This window comes from Humulus lupulus, chromosome 4 (assembly GCF_963169125.1).
Source record: "Humulus lupulus chromosome 4, drHumLupu1.1, whole genome shotgun sequence".
Taxonomy (NCBI): Eukaryota; Viridiplantae; Streptophyta; class Magnoliopsida; order Rosales; family Cannabaceae; genus Humulus; species Humulus lupulus.
Window position 1 is genome coordinate 167,930,201 of NC_084796.1, and position 20,251 is coordinate 167,950,451.

Sequence of the window (20,251 nt, forward strand, 5' to 3'; positions counted from 1 at the left end):
TCTTTAAGTTTTAAGAACCTAATCAAGAACCAATAACAAAAGTTAGGATCTGAATAAAAGAAACTAAAGAAAACTAAAGAATTTTAAAGAACTGGACTTAAAGAATAGGAATACCTTAGTTGACCTTATGGATTGGTCTAACTTCAATACCAAAATACACTAAACCTCACTTCCCAAGTATTTATAAAGCTTAAGAATGACAAAGCTTTTATCCCAACCAAAGTGTTTATCACTCTATGGTAACACTAACACCTTGGAGGCTCTGACCACAGCTTGAAGAATGAGAGGAATGGTTGGGTACTAGGTCCTATTTATAGAGGTAAGGAGTGAAACTAACCCCTTTTTGATTTGAATAAAAATAATGAATATTAATTAAAAATGTTTGAATATTCGTCAATCAGAGGCTTAAGACTCGGTTAAAAACATTTAGAGGCAGGTCTAAGTAGTTAAGCCTTATTTTTAAATTTAAAAACAAAAGTTTCAAAAATTATGTCACTAAGGGCGATATATTGCCCCTATATGGTGATATATTGGCTCTGCCTTAGTCCCGGGCCTCCGTTCGTACGTTCATGCAACGCTAACGTATTTTTTGTATCCTCCGTTAGGCGATATATCGGCTCCCATGCTGCGATATATCGGCATACGTGAATATTTTAAACACGTAATTGCACTTTTTCAGCATAATTTGAATGGGATAACTACTTTGACTGAGTCATAATACGACCCTAACAATTTCTGGTAGGTACTAAGGCTTCTATTTCTTTATTTTATCATTAAAATACTTAATTCCTTAATAATCATGCTTATGACAAGTGTCATGTCCTTATTGGCTCCATCTAAACTTTAGGTTATAATAAATATCATATTTAGGACCAGTAATATTAATCAAACCTTATGTTATACTCAATATTCTTAAACTATAGGTTAAACTTATAAAATCTATAATTGTTGTTATGAGTTTCCAACTAAGTCCCGGTTTGTACCAAAATCCACGAAATCTAAAATACTATAACTACTACTAACTATCTAGCTAACTAAGTAAACATTCTAGGACTCTACATTAAGTGTGTGTCTATCATTACTCCTACTAAAAATATTGAAGAACAATTTATTTTAGATTATAATTTTTATTTTACTAACAAATGAAGCATATTTCACTTTTACTCGTAAAAATAATATTCACATATGTATATTTTACTTTTACTAAATATAACAATGCTCACATATTTTGTAAAAAAAAATTACATTTATTGTATGTATCAAGTTCAATTAATGAAAAGAATTTAGCTTTTCGATTAATTTATATATTTTTCCCCAACAATGTAGGATTTTAGGGGAAAAATATATAATTATTAAATGATTTTGTGGTTGGTTGATGATGATTGAGTAGTATTATTTAAAACAAAACGATCGAGTATTAAAGATAACTAATGATAGTTTGGTGTTGATAAAGTTATATTTTGAAAAGATCTTTGGGTTTCACAATACATATTAAATATTTATATATTAAAGTTGTTGATGTCAAATTTACTATATTTAGTTTATAGCCACCTACTTGTCAAAGAGTTTTTTTTTTTAAATTGAGATCATTCAACTATGTTTTCTTTATGTTTTGGGAAATTTGAGTTTATATGCATAAAGTGGCCTCATAATTAAAAAAAAATTCATTTGTTATTCACATTTTATTTTGATGCTAATCATTCCCCAATTTTCCAAAATACTCCTCTCATTTATTTTTCTCTATCTTTTCTCTCTTCACTCTTCTATTTCTCTCTCTTCTCCATCTCTCTCACAATCCTCTCACTCTCCCTCACCCAAACCCACGACATCCACAAGAATACCACAATTTCAATCTCATTTTGTTGCAAAATCGTTCAAAGCTTATGCATTCTTGTTATGAAGATCTCAATATCAAAGGCAACATCCACTTTTAGGGATCTTGGAGAAGAAAATCCATGAGTAAGAACATTGTTCTCAAATATAGTGATGGGTGATCTATCTTTACATTTACTTGGCTATTTTGAATAGATATGTGTATGCCTTGGTGCGTTTTCTTGGTTTGTTTGTGATTTCTTTTGGATATGCGATATTCTGGGTTTTTCTGCATTTGTTGTAGGTTTTTGCTCGATAGATGCTCGATATGTTCTCAATAGTTGCTCGATGGGGCATAAATTATATGTATGATAATGAACTCGACGGTTGTTTGATGGGTATACTTGTATAAGATCGATAGGGGGCTCAATTGGGGTGAATATTTTTATTTTATTTGTTGCTCGATATTTGCTCGATGGGGCGTAAAAAATTTATGCATGTGTAGTGAGCTCGATGGTTATGTTGGTAACTGGTTTACCATGTGCGCAGGGGAATGCACCGGGTGGTGGGCCTAGAGATTTCAAAAGTTTTTATTTAAAAAAGCTTTAAATAATTAGATCCATTAATATGCAAACATTAATCAATGAGATAAAAAAAGATAAAAATTTACCAGTTGTAGATCTATCGAGAATCATTACTAGATTTTTGTAGCTCCTACGAACATCTAATCCAAAGCAGCCTCCAAAATACTCAGACCAAGATCTTCCAAGATGTATCTCTACACCTGAAGACGTGTGTGGGCACCTAGAGTTATGGTGAGAATTTTGTGATTCACAAGATATTCTCAACACATGAGATCTTGGAATTTTTCAGGTCTAAGATAATTTTCAGGGATAGAGAAAAAATATGATATATTTTTCTCTCTATGTGAAAGACTTAGAATTCTCTATAATCTTGAATTAATTAAATTCAAAATTCAAATTATAAACTAATAATTAAATAAATAAAAGAAATATCCAAGATCCAATCTTGGACCTAGTCACACGCCAATCACAACGCATGCACTGTGATTGGCATGTATCGTATCCATTTTCAAGAATATGTGTCTTAACCACTTTTATTTAATAACTATTTATTAAAAAATATCTAAACTTGATAAATAACCTTATCAGATTAATTAATGAATAAATTTTAAATTAATTCAAACCAATTTTGAATCATCTGAATTATCTTTTCACATTATTTAAATAAATACAGTTAATTAATTATCTTAAATATTTAAATGCTAATTTTGATAATACCATTTTAATTAAAAAAATCATTTAAAAAAATTTAATTAATTTTGAAAATTAATATATTAATTAATTAATTTGTCTCATTTACATATTTAACACTGAAGAACAAATTTCTTCCAAATATGTGATTTCCCTGATTTTTCCCAATTTCAACTCTTACCTATATGTAGATAGAGCCACCTCGGGGACCTATGGACCTATAATTTCAAGCTCCAATAAATTTAGATTATTAATTAAAACTCTTTAATAAAATAACCTTAATTTATTAATCTCAATGTTATTGCACTAAAAATATGAGACTGCACTATTGTAATTATAGACATTTATTTTGTAACGACCCAAAACATACAAGACCAAAATCATGCGGAAATTTAAACTTTTTACTTTCAACTCATTGTGCCAAAAATCCATATAATTTTTTTTTAAAAAGATCGTCTGCGCACACTTTTAGTTTGGCAAACAGAAATACAACTACTCTTCCACAGAGATATAACAAAATAATTATCCCAAAAGAAATAACTTCCAGCTTTTTCTTTTCATAATGGCGATCCATCAAAAGCCTCCCCAGATCAAGCCACATGTACATATCCACAAGCAGACTCCGGCGCACACTGATCCACTTTGCCTTTGCACTTACCTACAACATGAACAACTAGGTAAGCGATAACACTTAGTAAGAATGGCCTTACATAGTATACTAAAACCCAGTAGCGAGATGACCTAATGTAGATATCGCTACCGGTCATTAGGGTATTGGATAAGTTCCAACCCTATTATACAATTCTTAATAATAACCATAACATAAAATCAAGCACTTTGGTTGCACCCAACAACCAATTTTCATACATATCATAACAACATGCACTTAGAAAATCCCAGACATTTAAGATATATAACCATATCCGAAATAAATACCTTGGTTGTTTCGAATAACCAAGTTCACACATATCACAATAACCTGCACTTAGAAGATTCCCAAAACATTCAAGATATATAACACATATCATAACCAATCAATAGATTAACAACAAGGGATTCGAGCCTCAACCCGGTTCCAACATTAATGTCCTGGCTCCAACCAGACTATATTACCATTGTCCTAGCTCCAACCCAGACTATATGTTTTTACCATGTCCTGGATCCAACCCAGACTATATTTTTACCATGTCCTGGCTCCGACCCGGACTTACATTCTTACCATGTCCTAGCTCCAACCCGGACTATATTTTTACCATGTCCTGGCTCCAACCCGGACTATATTCTTATCATGTCCTCGCTCGGACCTGGACTTTAGCTTACCGTGTCCTGTCTCCAACCCAGACTATATTACGCTAAGGTTCTGGCTCCAACCCAAACCTTCTTACCATTTAGCCACAGAATGCAAAAACATTGCAAGAGTAGGTATTAAGCATACTCTGGTCTTAACGATCCAAACAAAACTAGTGTAATCTACTACTACAAGCACACACTAGTATATTCATGTAATAGCCAAGAAGGGAAAGGCTAACTACTTGGAGTCCTTAGTTCCCAGCTGGATCTTTAATACCACTATTCGTTTTCCCTTTGGCGGTTACTGTAATTAGTACAGTATACTCAGATTAAACTATGACATATTGTTATAGCTAATATTCTACAATAGCTGCATGCAATAAATTCTCAGAGACTCTATACTATAGCCTCCTATACACTTCATAGTGTATAAGGCCAGATTTTCGTTTCAATCTTTAAGTTATCATAAGAAAATCGGCCTCACTGCGACACACTCTTTGTACCGTGTGTTTTAATGTTCTTTTAAGAAAGAACTTTCTTATCTGATAACTTGTACTTCGGTTTTAGAAAAGGGAGTTTTAACAACTCTTATCTTTAGAAAAATACCATAACTTTTTGGTCTTTTACGAAGTTCATCGCTTTCTATCATATACCAAAATACTGCTTTCTTGACCCTTTAACTATTATTATCTAATAAGGTTACCCTTTGTTCATAAAGGTTCTTTATAACCTAAACTCCCATTTTTACCATTTTTATTTGTAACCTAGAATGTCATTTTGTGTTATTTTTGAAAAGATGGGCAATTGGACCCTTAACTTATAAAAATGGTAAAAATCAAACTTTAATTAACTTAAGCTGATTAGAAATTGGTTACGTAATGCCATGGACAACCAATACGATTACACTATGTATTTTAAATAGTGCAGGACTTTCTAATCAATTCGTTTGGACATAAATGTGTTACTAAGGTCAATTAACGGATTAGGGTTAAAAGATTTTGATCATAAAGTAGTTGTTTTTCATTAAAAAGTAAGAGTTTGTACACAGGATCCCAAAAAGGTGCTCACAAGGAAATTAGAACCCTCAAAATAATTACAACTGAAGCCAGCCTAAGTGGCGAAATACAATTTGGCTCTAGTCCTTGTCAATCCCTCGGCCGTGGTGGTCAAGTAGCTGTTGATGTACGCACCGCCCCTAAAGCTCTCCAACTCACGACTGGTCCAGCTTTCCCTTTCCCTTACCTACATCACGTAGCACCCATGGGCCAAGGCTCAACAAGAAAACTTAAGTCTCAAATACAAACGAACATCAATATATAAACTGTACAGTTAAATCGTTCAATTCAATAACAACAGGTCACAATCAATAAGCTAGGCAATAATAATAATAATAATAATTGTTTAACGAGTTTTTCGGAAACCAGAATTATGAGAAATAAGAGAGCTAAAAAGAAAGGATTGAAGATAAACAAACAGAGTTTTTACGTGGTTGTGGCGTTAATGAGCCTTAGTCCACGAGTCTATTGTATTAGAGCTTAGAAAGCTTTTATAATGGAATTTTCTGCAAGTCTAAGTAGAGTAATTTCTTACCAGAGAAAATTTGGGGATCCCTTCTACAGTGCACAACTTGTCCTATTTATAGGCAGTTGGATGCAATGGGCTTGGGCCGGACTAATCCGGGTCCAATAGGGATATAATCATGGTTTGCTCTCTAATGGGGGCTAAATACAAAGGACTTTGCTAAATAATATACATTAATCAGGGGCCATTGGGTCGGCTTGGGCATAACAAGATTTACAACTGATAGTGGTACGTAGCCTTAGACTGGTCCGTGTGGGCTTCTTAGGAGATCCTGGGCATAGGATCCACCAGAGAAGTGGCAATACTGTTCCCCAATAACGGCGTACATTCCGTATGTAAACTTTTCTGCAGGTTAGTTGAGGAGACCAAACTCCGTGTTTCTCGGGAGCGTGTCAACGTCAGGGAAGTTCAATCCTGCGCACCCGGATGCCAGGTCTGGGTTCATTTACTAAGGTCCTGGTCCGTTTACCAGGACCCTGGTTCGTTTACCAGAGCTTGGGTTTATTTACTAACATCCCAATCCATTCTCAGACTATTGAGCCCACCACCCTTACTCGCTTCCCAGATGGTGCCATTAGGTTGGAACCGAGAAGCTGAGTTGGGTCCGCATCTTGGTCTCGATTCCCTCGTTATGGTGGCGCCCATCGTACAATGTTGGGCTTACTGAAGATTGGAAAACCAGGACTTTGTTCTTCCCTATCCATTGGGCTTAGGCTGGGCCTTTGATCTCTCTAAGAGAGCCCACAGACCCACTATGTCGTGCCACTCGTCTGGGGGCAAAACGGGGATAACAACAACAACAGCAACAACAACAACAACAACAACAACAACAACAACAACAACAACAACAACAACAATAATAATATTAATAATCTGCTCAGTTCAACATATAATTCAATCACAGCATTCAACACAGTGAGTTAAGTGCAAAAAGGCACTTTTGTTTATTCAGAAACGTTCAACCCTGACACCTTTAGGTCGGGCTGCATTCAGCACGCTTAACATCAGCCCCAGCTCCCTTAGGCCGTACTTTCAGATCAAATATAACAAATAATTAGATTGCGAAACACACAATCGGTTTCAGCACAAAAAAGCATGCCTATCCATATATTCTAAATTATAGATATATTCACAATCATAAACATATTTGTTAACAGGGGTCCAAGCCACAATCACAACCAGGGTGCAGTTTTCTTACCTCAAGTCCCAAGCTGAAGGTGTAAGGTGGTCCCAAGCACAATCCTCAATCCCGAGCCTTAATGGTAACCCTAGTCACAAAGTGATAATCGATAACCATTAAAACCTAAACCAATTAAAAGCATAACATACTAGTCTCCAGGACCTCGAATTCTACTAAACTAGGTAGTAGAATCCTTCCCGAGCACTTAGGTTTGAGTTCCTGAGCCTAAAAAGCTGATTTGGCTATTTCTCTCAATTAGAGCCACAACCCAGGCCTTAAAGGCCGCGATGCACTACAAGTCAGAGAGCCTCAAGGCTCTCTCCTAGGGAATACAGGTCACGACGCGCCCCATCCTGCGCCGCGGCGCCTGGGCGATTTTAGAGACCCCTAGGGCCTTCTCACACACATGGGTCGTGCCGCCTAAAGAATAGAGCCTTGGCTCGAGCCCAAAACCAATAAATCCCTTATGTTTTCTCGAACCAATTCCACAAAAATCCATCCAAATAAAAACCTAAACCCAGAATTGTGCCTAGAATCCACATCAGTGCAACACGATCAACATAACTACCCCAAAAACTACTCCATAACCTTATAAAAATCCCAAAAACAACCTAAGGTTTATGTAACGCCCTGGATAACCAAGACAATTACAGTGAGTGTTTAGAATAGTGCAAGACTTGCTAATCAAGTCATTTGAACATAAATGTGTTTCTAAGTTAAGTGACAGATTAGGGTTAAAAGATTTTGATCATAAAATGGTTAATTTTCATTAAAATAAGAGTTTGATACATGGGATCCCAAAAATAGTATTTACATGGTAGACACAACCCTCAAAAGTTAATACAACAGTAGCCAATCTAGTGGAAAAATACAAGGTTAAGCTCTAGTCCTTGTGATTCCCTTGGCCGTGGCGGTCGAGCAGCTGCCGATGTACACTCCAACCCAAAGCTCTCCAACTCATGGTTGGTCCAACTTTCCCTTGCCTTTACCTGCACCACGTAGCACTCGTGAGCCAAGGCTCAGCAAGAAAACTTTAATCAACAAGCATAGATAGCAACAAAGTATATGTAGCAAACCTAGACCAATCAATCCAATTAACTACAAAATATAAACGCCAAACTAAGCAACAACAATGGTCTAAACCAAACATATAGATAAATCTTAATACAGATAATTAAGGGTCGGCACCCTTAGGCCGAGCCCTCTTGTTATTTAGTTGATACCAGCTCGCTTAGGCCGGGCTGCATTCAGTACGCTTAACATTAGCCTCAGCTCCCTTAGGCCGTATTTTGACATCACACATAATATATATTCAAATTACATAACACATGCTTGTTTATAGGGAATCTTAGTCCCATCCACAATTTGGGTGCAATTTTCTTACCTTGAGTCTCGAACGAAGGATAAGAAGCGGTCCCGACTCAAAAATCCTTGGGTTTCCTGCATATTTTCCCAACTCATAGCCCCAAACATGCACTCAAGCCCAACTAGGTCCAAAAACTCCAAGTACTACCTCATCATTCAATACACAAACAACCTATAACACTAGTTCAATCTCCTTTAAACTCCAAATTCAAAAACCAACCCAAGCACCCCTACACAAATTCAAACCCAACCAGAATTCAGTAATTAGAATCTAAAGGCTTACCTCAGTTGATAGCTTAACTCCTCAGAGATTCCTTGACTGTTCCTAGAAAAGTTTTCCCCAGATTTCCAGCTCAATTCTTCAATCCCTAAGCTTTAATTCCCAGACTTTTTCCCAGCTTAAACCAAGCTTTCTCTTCAAGGGTTTCCTTCAGTTTCACAACACAAGAATGGGAGAGAGAGTGAACGTGAGTGAGAGGGAGAGAGAGTGTTTGAGAGTATTCCTAATGATTTTGGTCATTTCCTAAAGTATCTGAGTATATCCTTAACCAAAAGACAGAATACCCCTTAAATTAATTCAGCTTCTTTATTACCCATAAGGGCTAATGGTCATTTACCCCGTTTCCCGCTAATTCCTCGAGTCGTCCTACAAATTCCCAATTATTCCCGACATTCCCAACTAATCACCAAACACTTACTCGCTACTCATTAAACCCCAAAATATTCTCTAAGTTCTCAAAATACCCCTAGGCTAACCCCGAGCCGGGTATTAAACCCCGCTGTGACTATTCTGCTAATCCGCTCACTAGGATCGCCTCAAGCTATATACTGGAAATATATATCCACATAATAATGTGGTCTCAACCATTTAACACACATACTCACATTTACGCCCTTAACAGGCCAAAATTACAAATATTGTAACGCCCTACTTCCTTAGAGCCGTTACTAAGTGAGTTTTAAGACAAAACAGTGTGCAATGAACTCGCTAACCGAGGTTTTGAAACAAAAGTGTGACTAATTAAAAGTTAAGGCTGTAATCTTAGAAAAATGCGTTGTTTCAATAAAACTTCTAGTATTAAACATTTGGGATCCCAAAATAAGGTTTGAAAACTATTTACATCTTGAAATAAGTTTACAGTTGATCAGTTATAAAAATCATAGATTATTACAGCCATTTTTGAATAAACCCCCAACCAAAGCAGTCGGGCAGGTCAAACATGTACGCGTCGCTTCACGCTCTCCGTACTCATGGTTGGTTGACTCAGTCATTGCCCTTACCTGCAACACAGAGCACCCGTGAGCCGAAGCCCAGCAAGAAAACTCATGCAGAACATAACATATGCAATTTATACAGTTTATCATATCAGATAATCCACAGATAAACAAGTCAACCATTAGACTAAGCAAACATGGCCATGCCGCCCCAGAAGCCTTACCAAAGCCTGGGGTCTCGGTCCTCACCGTAGGGATATCACATGTATCCACTGGGTCCTACCCTGATTATAAGCATCCCATGTGCTAAGTGTTACTTCCGGCCCCGCTGCCGTTCTCGGCCTTGCCGCCCTCGGCCATAGCCGTTCATTTCACTATAATCATATATAGCATAAATCAAACAACATTCAAACAAATATCAATTCATTTAAATCTGCACCCTAACATGTAATGCAATATAGGGCCGTGCCCGGCAATCATCTCATCATGCAATATAGGGCCGTGCCCCGCAATCACACTATGGGCCCACGCCCTATCCTACGGGTGTTATAGTTTTCTTACCTGTACTCCGAGCTTCCTGATGCACTTAAGCCGCGAGCACGGTCCTCTAGCACGAGCGTCTCCAATATTCTAGTCACAACACACATGAAACACCCTTTAATACTAATCAATTCAAAACCACTTCCCGGGACCAATCCCACACTCTCGGGACTCCCAAATTCCTAAAACAATTCATCGGAAGCATCCCCCGAACCCCCGGAGCAAAAGCTCAAATTTGCAAAATTTCCCATCCTGAAAAAGGCGTAGCACCGCGGCGCTACCCGCAAGGGCCGCGGCGCCCAGAGAAGTTAGAGAGCTCCCTGACTGCAAACAGCCTCGCGCCGCGGCGCCCAAGAACAGGGCCGCGGCGCTCCTTCGCGAACCCAGAAAAACTGGGTTTTTCCTCTGCATTTCATCATCCAAAACACTCCCAAATCATCTCAAACTCACACCTAAGCCCCAAAATCAACTCAAAACCCCACATAAACCATCTAACAACTCAGAAACATCATCAAAGAACCCAAACACACAATCAAATCCCCAATTCACCAATTGGCCACACATCAACTTTCAATCTTCATACTAACATATTAAGGGAAGAAAAATCAAGCTTAGAAACTTAACAAAGAAGAGATAAATCCTTACCTCAGAAAGTCTTGGCTTATGATCAAGTTTAATTGCCTCCAACCCCTTGATTCTCCTCCTAGATCCCTCAAGTTTCAGCTCCCTTATTCTCTTCTTCCTCTCCTTGCCCTAACTTTTCTTCTTCTAGTTTTTCTTCTCTTTATTTTTAACAAAACCAAATAATGACCAAGCCCCAAACCGTGTACCCCTAATACCCAGCTGCAACATATCTAATTCCCAGCCAAATGACCATTTTACCCCTTCATCAAAACCCTTTGCTAACTACACCTCAAGGGCACTCTAGTCCTTTCTCCTATATTGCAATTCTACCATTTCTTTCACCTAAACTTGTTACTCTCAGCAGTAACTAATGGTTACCCAGGTTACTAAATCTCCAATAACCATTAACCGCCAATTCTTTACTTAACCATAAAATTCCCAAAGTACCCCTAGGCTCCTCCCGAGCCGGGTATAAAATCCCGTTGTGACTTTTAAGTTAACTTGCTCTCTAGGACCGTCTCGGCACGTGCATCACAATAATAACACCACACCCACATGGTACAGATCACATAATACAATTACCACATATATGCCCTCAGCGGGCTAAAATTACCAATTTATCCCTACCATACAAACGGGGTCCACATGCATATTTATTTCACCTAAACATGCATACTAATTACATATTCATTAAATTCACATAAATTAATGCAATATAACAATTATTGCCCTCCAGGCACACTAATCAAGGCTCCAAGCCTTATTAGTGATTTTGGGTCGTTACAAATATGCCCTTATAAACAAGAATGTGCCCACATGCATATTCAATGCTCATAAACATGCTTATAAATATATTCATATTATCATATAAATCATGCATGCCACATTTAATCAATAAATCACACACACACACACACACACACACACACACACACACACACACACACACACACACACATATATATATATATATACAATTATGCCCTCCCAACATGCTATAATCAAGGCACTAAACCCTATTAGCATTTTTGGGACGTTACAATTTAACCTCTAGAATTCCCCTTAAATTACAGCAGAAACTCAACAAAAACTAGCATAAAACCCTTACCTTGATAGTAATTCCGACCCTGAACTGATCCTCAAGTGATCCTAGCTTTAAGTTCATGGATTTCTTGGCCAATTCCTCAAGAGTTTCAAAATCCTGGAAAGCACCAAGGAGAGAAGGGAAAAATGAGAGAGAGAGAGAGAGAGAGAGAGAGAGAGAGAGAGAGAGAGAGAGAGAGAGAGAACTGTGAGTGTCTTGATGTTTTTTAGTCACTTCCTGAAGTATTTCCCAAGCCTATCTTTTAATCATAAAAGACCAAAATGCCCCCTAACTTATCCTTAGCCTCTTAATGCCTTTAAGGGAAAACCCGTCATTTACCACATTTCTCGCTAATCCTCAAGTGGTCCTATAAATTCCCAATTAATCCCGACGTGCCTAATTAATTACCAAATAATTACCTGTTACTCGTAAATCCCAAATATAAGCTAAGTTTCCCAAAATACCCCTAGGCTCACCCCGAGTTGGGCATTTGACCCCGTTGTGACTATTCTGCTAATTCGCTCCCTAGGATTGCCTCGAGCTGAATATCGCAAATATGTCCACATAATAATGTGGTCCTCAATCATTTAATACATATAATCACATTTATACCCTCAACGTGACAAAATTATAAATATGCCCTTATTAACAAAAACGGGCCACATGCATATTTAATACACATAAACATGCACATATATTCATATTACCATATAAATCATGTATGCCACGTTGTCACACGTTTAATCAATAAATTTCACACACATACACATATATATTCAATTATGCACTCCTGGCACGCTAATCAAGGCACTAAGCCTTATTAGCAAATTTGGGTCGTTAAAACTATCCTCTCCTACTAAAAATTTTGTCCTCAAAATTTACCTGAATAACTTGGGATGCTGATCTCGCATAACCGACTCTAGCTCCTAGGTCGCTTCCTCGACCTTGCTATTCCTCCATAGGACATTGACTTGAGGAATCATCTTGTTTCTTAGAACCTTGTCCTTTCTGTCTAGGATCTGAATTGGTCGCTCCTCATAAGACAAGTCCGTCTATAGCTCCAGATCCTCATATCCCAATACATGGGTCACATTTGACACATACTTTTGAAGCATTGAAATGTGAAACACATCATCAACTCCTGATAATGATGGGGGCAGAGCCAATCTATAGGCTACCTGCCCGATCCTCTCCAGGATCTTAAAAGGTCCTATGAATCTCTGGCTCAGCTTGCCCTTCTTCCAAAATCTCCTTACTCCTCACAATGGCAAAACTCGCAGAAATACGTGGTCCCCTACCTGGAACTCCACGTGCCTACACTTAGGGTCATCGTAGCTTTTCTGTCTGCTATGCAAAGCGAGCATTCGAGCTAGGATCTTCTCAATAGCTTCATTAGTCTTTTGAACCATCTATGGTGGCAAATACTTCCTTCCCCCATCTCATCCCAATGAATGGGCAACCTACACTTCCTCCCATACAACATCTCGTATGGAGCTACTCCAATCATCGACTGATAATTGTTATTCTAGGAAAATTCAATCAACAGGAGGTACTTACTCCAAGACCCCTTGAAGTCTAGAGCACATGCTCTAAGCATGTCCTCCAATATCTGAATTGTCCTCTCAGACTGCCCATTTGTTTGAGGATGAAAGGCTGTAGTGAACTTCAACTGAGTCCCCATAGCCTTCTGTAAACTACCCCAAAACTTGGAAGTAAAAATGGGATCTCGACTTGATACTATAGACTTTGGAACCCCATGGAGACGTATAATCTCCCTCACATACAGCTGTGCATATTGGTACATAGTATAGTTTGTCCTCACTGGCAAAAAGTGACTTGACTGGGTATATATGTCTACTACTACCCATATCGAGTCATATTGCCCCAACGTCCTGGGAAAGCCTCCTACAAAATCCATGGTAATATCTTCCCACTTCCATTCGGGAATACCTAAAGGTTGTGGCAACCCCGCTGGGCGCTGGTGTTCAGCCTTCACCTGCTGATAGGTTAAACACTTCGCTATGTAATTGACCACGCCCTTCTTCATCCCAAGCCGCCAGTACAGTGGCCGTAGATCCTGATACATATTTGTGGTGCCTAGATGTAATGAGTATGGTGTAGTATGGGATTCATTGAGAATATCTCGTTTGATACCCATGTCCATTGGAACGTAAATTCGATCCTTATATCTCAGCAAAACTCGTTTTCAAAATGGAATAATCCTTAGCTACTCCAGCTAGGACATCCCCTCTAATCTCCTCTAATCTCCAGCTGGCTCTCATTTATTCTCTCCAAGAGGGTAGACTGCAATGTAATATTGGCCAACGGTCCCACTACCAATTCTATCCTTGCTCTGGTCATATCTTCTGACAATTCCTTCGTTATCTGCTTTGAGCTAAACAACTGTCCTGGGTCCTTCCAGCTCAAAGCGTCTGCCACTATATTGGCTTCCCCTGGGTGATAAAGGATTTCATAGTTATAATCCTTTACCAACTCTAGCCAACATCTCTGTCTCATATTTAGTTCCTTCTGGGTGAAGAAATACTTCAAACTATTGTGATCGGTGTATATCTCGCACTTCTCTCCATACAAATATTGTTGCCACACTTTCAGTGTGAATACCACCGCTGCTAGCTCCAAATCATGGGTAGGGTACCGTTGCTCATATTCCTTCAACTGACCTGATGCGTAGGCAATAATCTTCCCACTCTGCATCAACACACATTCTAACCCCAGTCTCGATGCGTTGCAATACACCACAAATGTGTCCCCATCTAAAGGAAGACTCAGCACCGGAGCAATTTTCAATCGTCACTTCAGTTCCTGGAAACTACCCTCAAATTTTTCTGACCATGCAAACTTCAGATTCTTTCATGTCAACTAAGTCAATGGTGTGGCAATCTTCGAAAACCCTTCCACGAACCACCTATAATATTCCACCAACCCAAGGAAACTCCTAACTTTCGAGGCGTTCATCGACCTTGGCCAATCTCTAACTGCTTCAACCTTGGCCGGATTTACCTTTATCCCATCTCCGCTGACAATATGACTAAGGAATGTCACCTGTGGTAGCCAAAACTTGCACTTCTTAAACTTAGCATATAATCAGTGCTCCCTCAACCTCTACAATACCAATTGGAGATGCTGCTTATGCTCTACCTCTGAACGAGAGTAAACTAGGATGTCGTCGATGAAGACAATCACAAACTGATCTAGATAATCCTCGAACAACTTGTTCATCAAAACATAAACACTGCTGGGGCATTAGTCAATCCAAATGACATGACTAAGAACTCATAATGCCAGTACCTTGTGCAGAAGGCCATCTTCGGGATATCCTCGTCCTTGATCCTCAGCTGGTGATAACCAGATCAAAGTTCAATCTTCGAGAATACTATCATACCCTGCAACTGATTAAATAGGTCGTTTATCCTCGGTAGTGGATACTTGTTCTTGATGGTCAACTTGTTCAGCTCCCTGTAGTCTATAAACTTCCTCAGGGTCCCATCCTTCTTCTTCACAAACAAAATTGGAGCACCCCAAGGTGAGAAGCTAGGTCTAATAAATCCTAGTTCCAATAACTCCTATAACTGTATCTTCAACTCCTTCAGCTCTGCCAGAGCAATTTTGTATGGTGCTCATGACACTGGTTTTGTACCCGGTGCTAACTCAATGATGAAATCGATCTCCCAGTGCGGCGGTAGTCCCGGTAAGTCCTCAGGGAACACATCCAAAAACTCACATACCAGTCTAGTCTCCCCTGGTCCCACTACCATGACCCTAGTGGTATCCACCACACTAGCTAGAAAACCTATACAACCTCCTTGTAATAGGTCTCTAGCCTTCAACGCTGATATCATGGGAATGAAAGGTCCATGCACAATACAAACAAAAACAAAGGGGTCCTCACCCTCAAGCTCAAAAGTCAACATCTTTTTATTGTAGTCTATAGTTGCCCCATATCTGACTAACCAATCCATCCCCAAAATCATGTTGAATTCATCTATACCCAACTCAATCAAGTCTACTAATAGTTTCCTGCTATCCACCATCACTGGCAGTGCTCTAACCCATCTCCTAGAAACTACTAGTTCCCCTGTAGGTAGTATAGTCCCAAACCCCTCAATATAATGCTCACCAGGCCTACACAATCTATCAATCACTTTGCTGGAAACAAATGAATGTGTAGCACCAGAGTCAATCAATACAGTATATGAAGTGCCAGCGCTAGAAAGCTCTATCACCACCTAGGGACTAGCCTCAGCCTCTGCCTGAGTCAAGGTGAATAGTCGAGCTGGAGTCAAGTTGTCCACCTTCCTTTGTTCTTCTTTCTTCAAAGTTGGGCAGCCTTTCTTGAGGTGCCCAATCACCCCGCACAAGTAGCATGCCTTTGCCCGAGATTCACCCATATGGCACTTCTTGCATCTAGCACACTTTGGGTAACTTCTCCATGTCTCATCGCCGCCCTGGACACCCCAACCCCTCCTATCAGGACCAACAATGGTCGAGGTGTTAGGGGTCTTCCTCTTCTGATCCCTGGGGCCTCCGCCCCTACCAGACCTTGTAAGTGGAGGCACTGCCCTCCGAACATCTCGTCATGCAGCGCTCTCCCTCCATATCTCGTTCTCCGCCTCTTTAGCTATGAGGGTCTTATCAACCACCTGGGCATAAGACGTCTCCCCAGGTACTGATGTGATCCATACATCTCAGGCTATCATAGCATTCAGCCTCTGAACAAACCTATCTTTCCTGACCGTATCTGTAGGCACTAGATCAGGTGCAAACTTTGCTAGTCCATCAAATTTCTGGGCATACTCAGTAACCGTCATGCTGCCCTGTACTAAAACAGTGAACTCATTCACCTTCACCACCCTAACGACAATGCTATAGTATTTCTAGTTAAACATATCTCTTAACTCATCCCAACTCATGGTAGAAACATCTCAAGTCTGGGATGGAACCTTCGACCAAATGTGAGCATCATCTCAAAACATGTAAGTGGCATAAGCCACCCTATCATCACCTTCCACCCTCATGATGTCCAAGATGGAGATGATCAAACTCATCCACTGTTCATCCTTAAGTGGATCTGGTCCTCCCTGGAAGATTGGAGGATGCTGCTTCCTAAACCTTTAGTACAACAACTCCCACCTGTTCCCATTCTCAGGTTGATGTACTACTAGTGCCATAGCAGGTGGCAAGTTTGGTGTAGAGTTTCCTGGCGAAACCTGTTATCTTAGAAGATGAATCTCTTCCTCTTGACTCAGAAGTCTAGCTTTCATATCAACAAGCATCTGCTGCCAGTTCTTAGGGTCTGACAGAGGGTTCTGGCCCTGATTATAATCTCTAGCCTTGATCTCAGCACTAGCAAGTCGAACTGATCTCCTTGGAGGCATAACTCTCCAAGTTTATCTACAATTGTTGTACCCTAAAAATTAGCATGAGTCTAGTCACTCAGCTTGGGGTACAGCTGGCAGATGAATACGTGAACTAGCAGCCAAGTAGAACCTCTGGTTAACAATGATGTGAGAAGCTCGAGTTGGGATTTGACGACACGACATACAGGTTTGTTGATGCGGTTTTTCGCCAACAGTGTATTAAGAAATAATAAAGGCAGATTAGTTCTTAATAATAAACCGTAATGAAAAAAAAACCAGAATTCACTCAAGAACACATAACTTTTACGTGGTTCAGTGGTTAAAATCCACCTTGTCCACGAGTCAATATTATTGCTGTTTTTTTCTCTATTTTGGCTGAGTTTCGGTATTATAGAATAAATCCCCCCTTTCTTGTTCAATATTCCCAGTATTTATAGGGGAATTCCATTGATAGGTTTGGGTAACTGCATGAGTCAATCACGCCTTTACATAATGTCTATATTCAATACAAATAATTCCCATTTATATTGGGATATGATTTAATCACAAAATAAATATGTCCTGCTATCTTGGATAATAAATATGAAAACCTGGCCATGAATAAGCGTATAAACAAATCCCGATTCTTTGGGGATTATTTAGTGTGTGTTATATCTTAATCACGCCGAGCTTCGTGTCTTCCACGAGCTTGTGCTCTGACAGTCATCTGACCCCGAGCTAGTGCTTTGATGACTTATCTTAGTCGTAGTTCATGGTAAAGTCAGGACGCCTAATACTAGGTCTGATCATTACAAACCTCAAGTTGTCCATACAAATAATAATCAAACATTCTACTTGATTACTTTTCCACGTGTTTATCTGCCAGCTGTACCCGATTTTAGTGAATGAACTCGTGCAAAGATTAGGGTACAATATTTGCCCCCAAGCTCCTGCTCGTGTATGATGTCATCATTTTCTGACCTACACAGTAGGGGCTTTTAAACTTCTGCTACATAAAACAATGTCTGCCTACTACTCGAGTATTAGATACGTGGTCTACTGCGATTGGAGTCTATTCGGGTTTCGAGGACTGAAATAATTATCTTATCAACTTTTTGCCACCATATGGTTTGTTTAACCCCAATACTTGGATCTCGAATTAACCCCATCGAATGGTCTTGATCGATTTCCATGGTTTATGTATAAATAGGGTTATCACTCTAAGACCTCACGACCTCTGCATTAAAAAAAAAATACCCTTTTTCACATTTTTCAAACTTCCTTCTTCTTCCCTAGAATTCTCAGAAATATTCATTGTGCCTAGATACTTAGAAGCGTTTCAGGAGCTTTCCGTGATTAGAATCTACATCCCCCAATCGTCGAACACATTTCCTGTAAGTATCTTTATCTTTCATGACCCAAAAGAAACTTCTTTTTCTTCTTCTTCTTTTTTTTTTTTAAAAAAAAAAGCAATGTTCATCATTCGTTATTGTTAGGCTTCTATGAATGCCAATAGGGAATAGGTTTCGACTTTAGGCTCCATAAGTGAAACCAAATATGTTCTTACAAAAGAAGTATTCATAAAACTGGGTAATTTTTTGGGTTAATCTGGGGTAGTTCTAATGTTAAATAGGTTTAGAAAATACCTGTTTGGGGCATAAATATCGTACAGTCTCTAGGTTTAATACCAGGTAGCTTAAGGGTTACAATTCCTTAGGCAGTTTTGCACAAAACTACTTTTCAGGGGAAAGTAGTGGCCTGACGTATCCGACACATGGATCCCTAAATACCAGGGGACTGTTAAGAAACTGAGGCGCGTAGCCTAGGATATCGCGTGGCATAATGCGATGGGCCTGAGGCTAACTTTAACTCATATAAAAAAAATAACCCACTTTGTCCATGCCCTCGCGACGTAGTTATAGATCATCTTAGTTCGCCTACTAACTAGGCCACTTTGTCGTCAGACGATCTGATGGCTCCTTTGAAGAAAAATGCCTCGAGCTCATCCACTCAGCACAAAAACAAGGGGAAACAGGTGGCCTCCGATTCTCCCATCTTGCAATTTGGTCTGTTGGTGGAGATCGAGGTTGTTATCGATCCCAATGTTTATTTAGAAGCTGAGCGTATAATCTCAAAAATCACAACTCAAGGGAAGGTCAATAAAATCATGTTGAGTCACAACATAGAGATAGGATCCGGCAGCCTTCTTGCCCAACCTGTGTTTGAGGGGGAACAGAGCTGTGCCCCCTTCCAAGATGATTATGTGGCTTGGAGCGACGAGCATATGAAGGATGGGGCCTTCCTTCCTTTGGACCAGTATTTCATAGAATTCTTGAACTACGTAAAACTGGTTCCATTCCAGCTCCCCCCAAACTCCTACAAGCCTATGGCAGGGCTATTTATTTCTGAAGCACGAGTGGGAGGTCCCCACCTCAATAGACATATTATACTTTTTTTGCCTCAAAGCTAGCCTTGACCAAAGAGGACGAGGTGACGGGTTTTATTACCTCACGCGGTTTCCAAAATCGGCCCCCGTCATCGAGCTTCCCAGCCATCCAAACAACTATAAAGATCTATTCTTTATGTCAAATTGCTTCAAGAATTGCGAAAACCGATACTTCAACTGTCCTCGCAAGTCTTTTATCTTTATAAACTCAGCTCGTGAATTTTTGTTCCTTTAAAATATTTCTTTTTTGTACATGTCTTAATTGAATTTGTTTCTCGTGCAGCCATATTTGCCAGGAAGGAAAAATCTGTGACCCTTGGGGGTCAATACGAGATATTATCCGGTCTTCCCCCTGGCGAAAAGGATTATCGCCAGGTCGTGATTGAAGCCACCATGTTGGCATGCGAGCTGATCGGAGAGGGACAGACATTAGCTCTGAGGACTCGAGCTCAACTCCCAACTATCCTCGAGCATCCCTCTCCT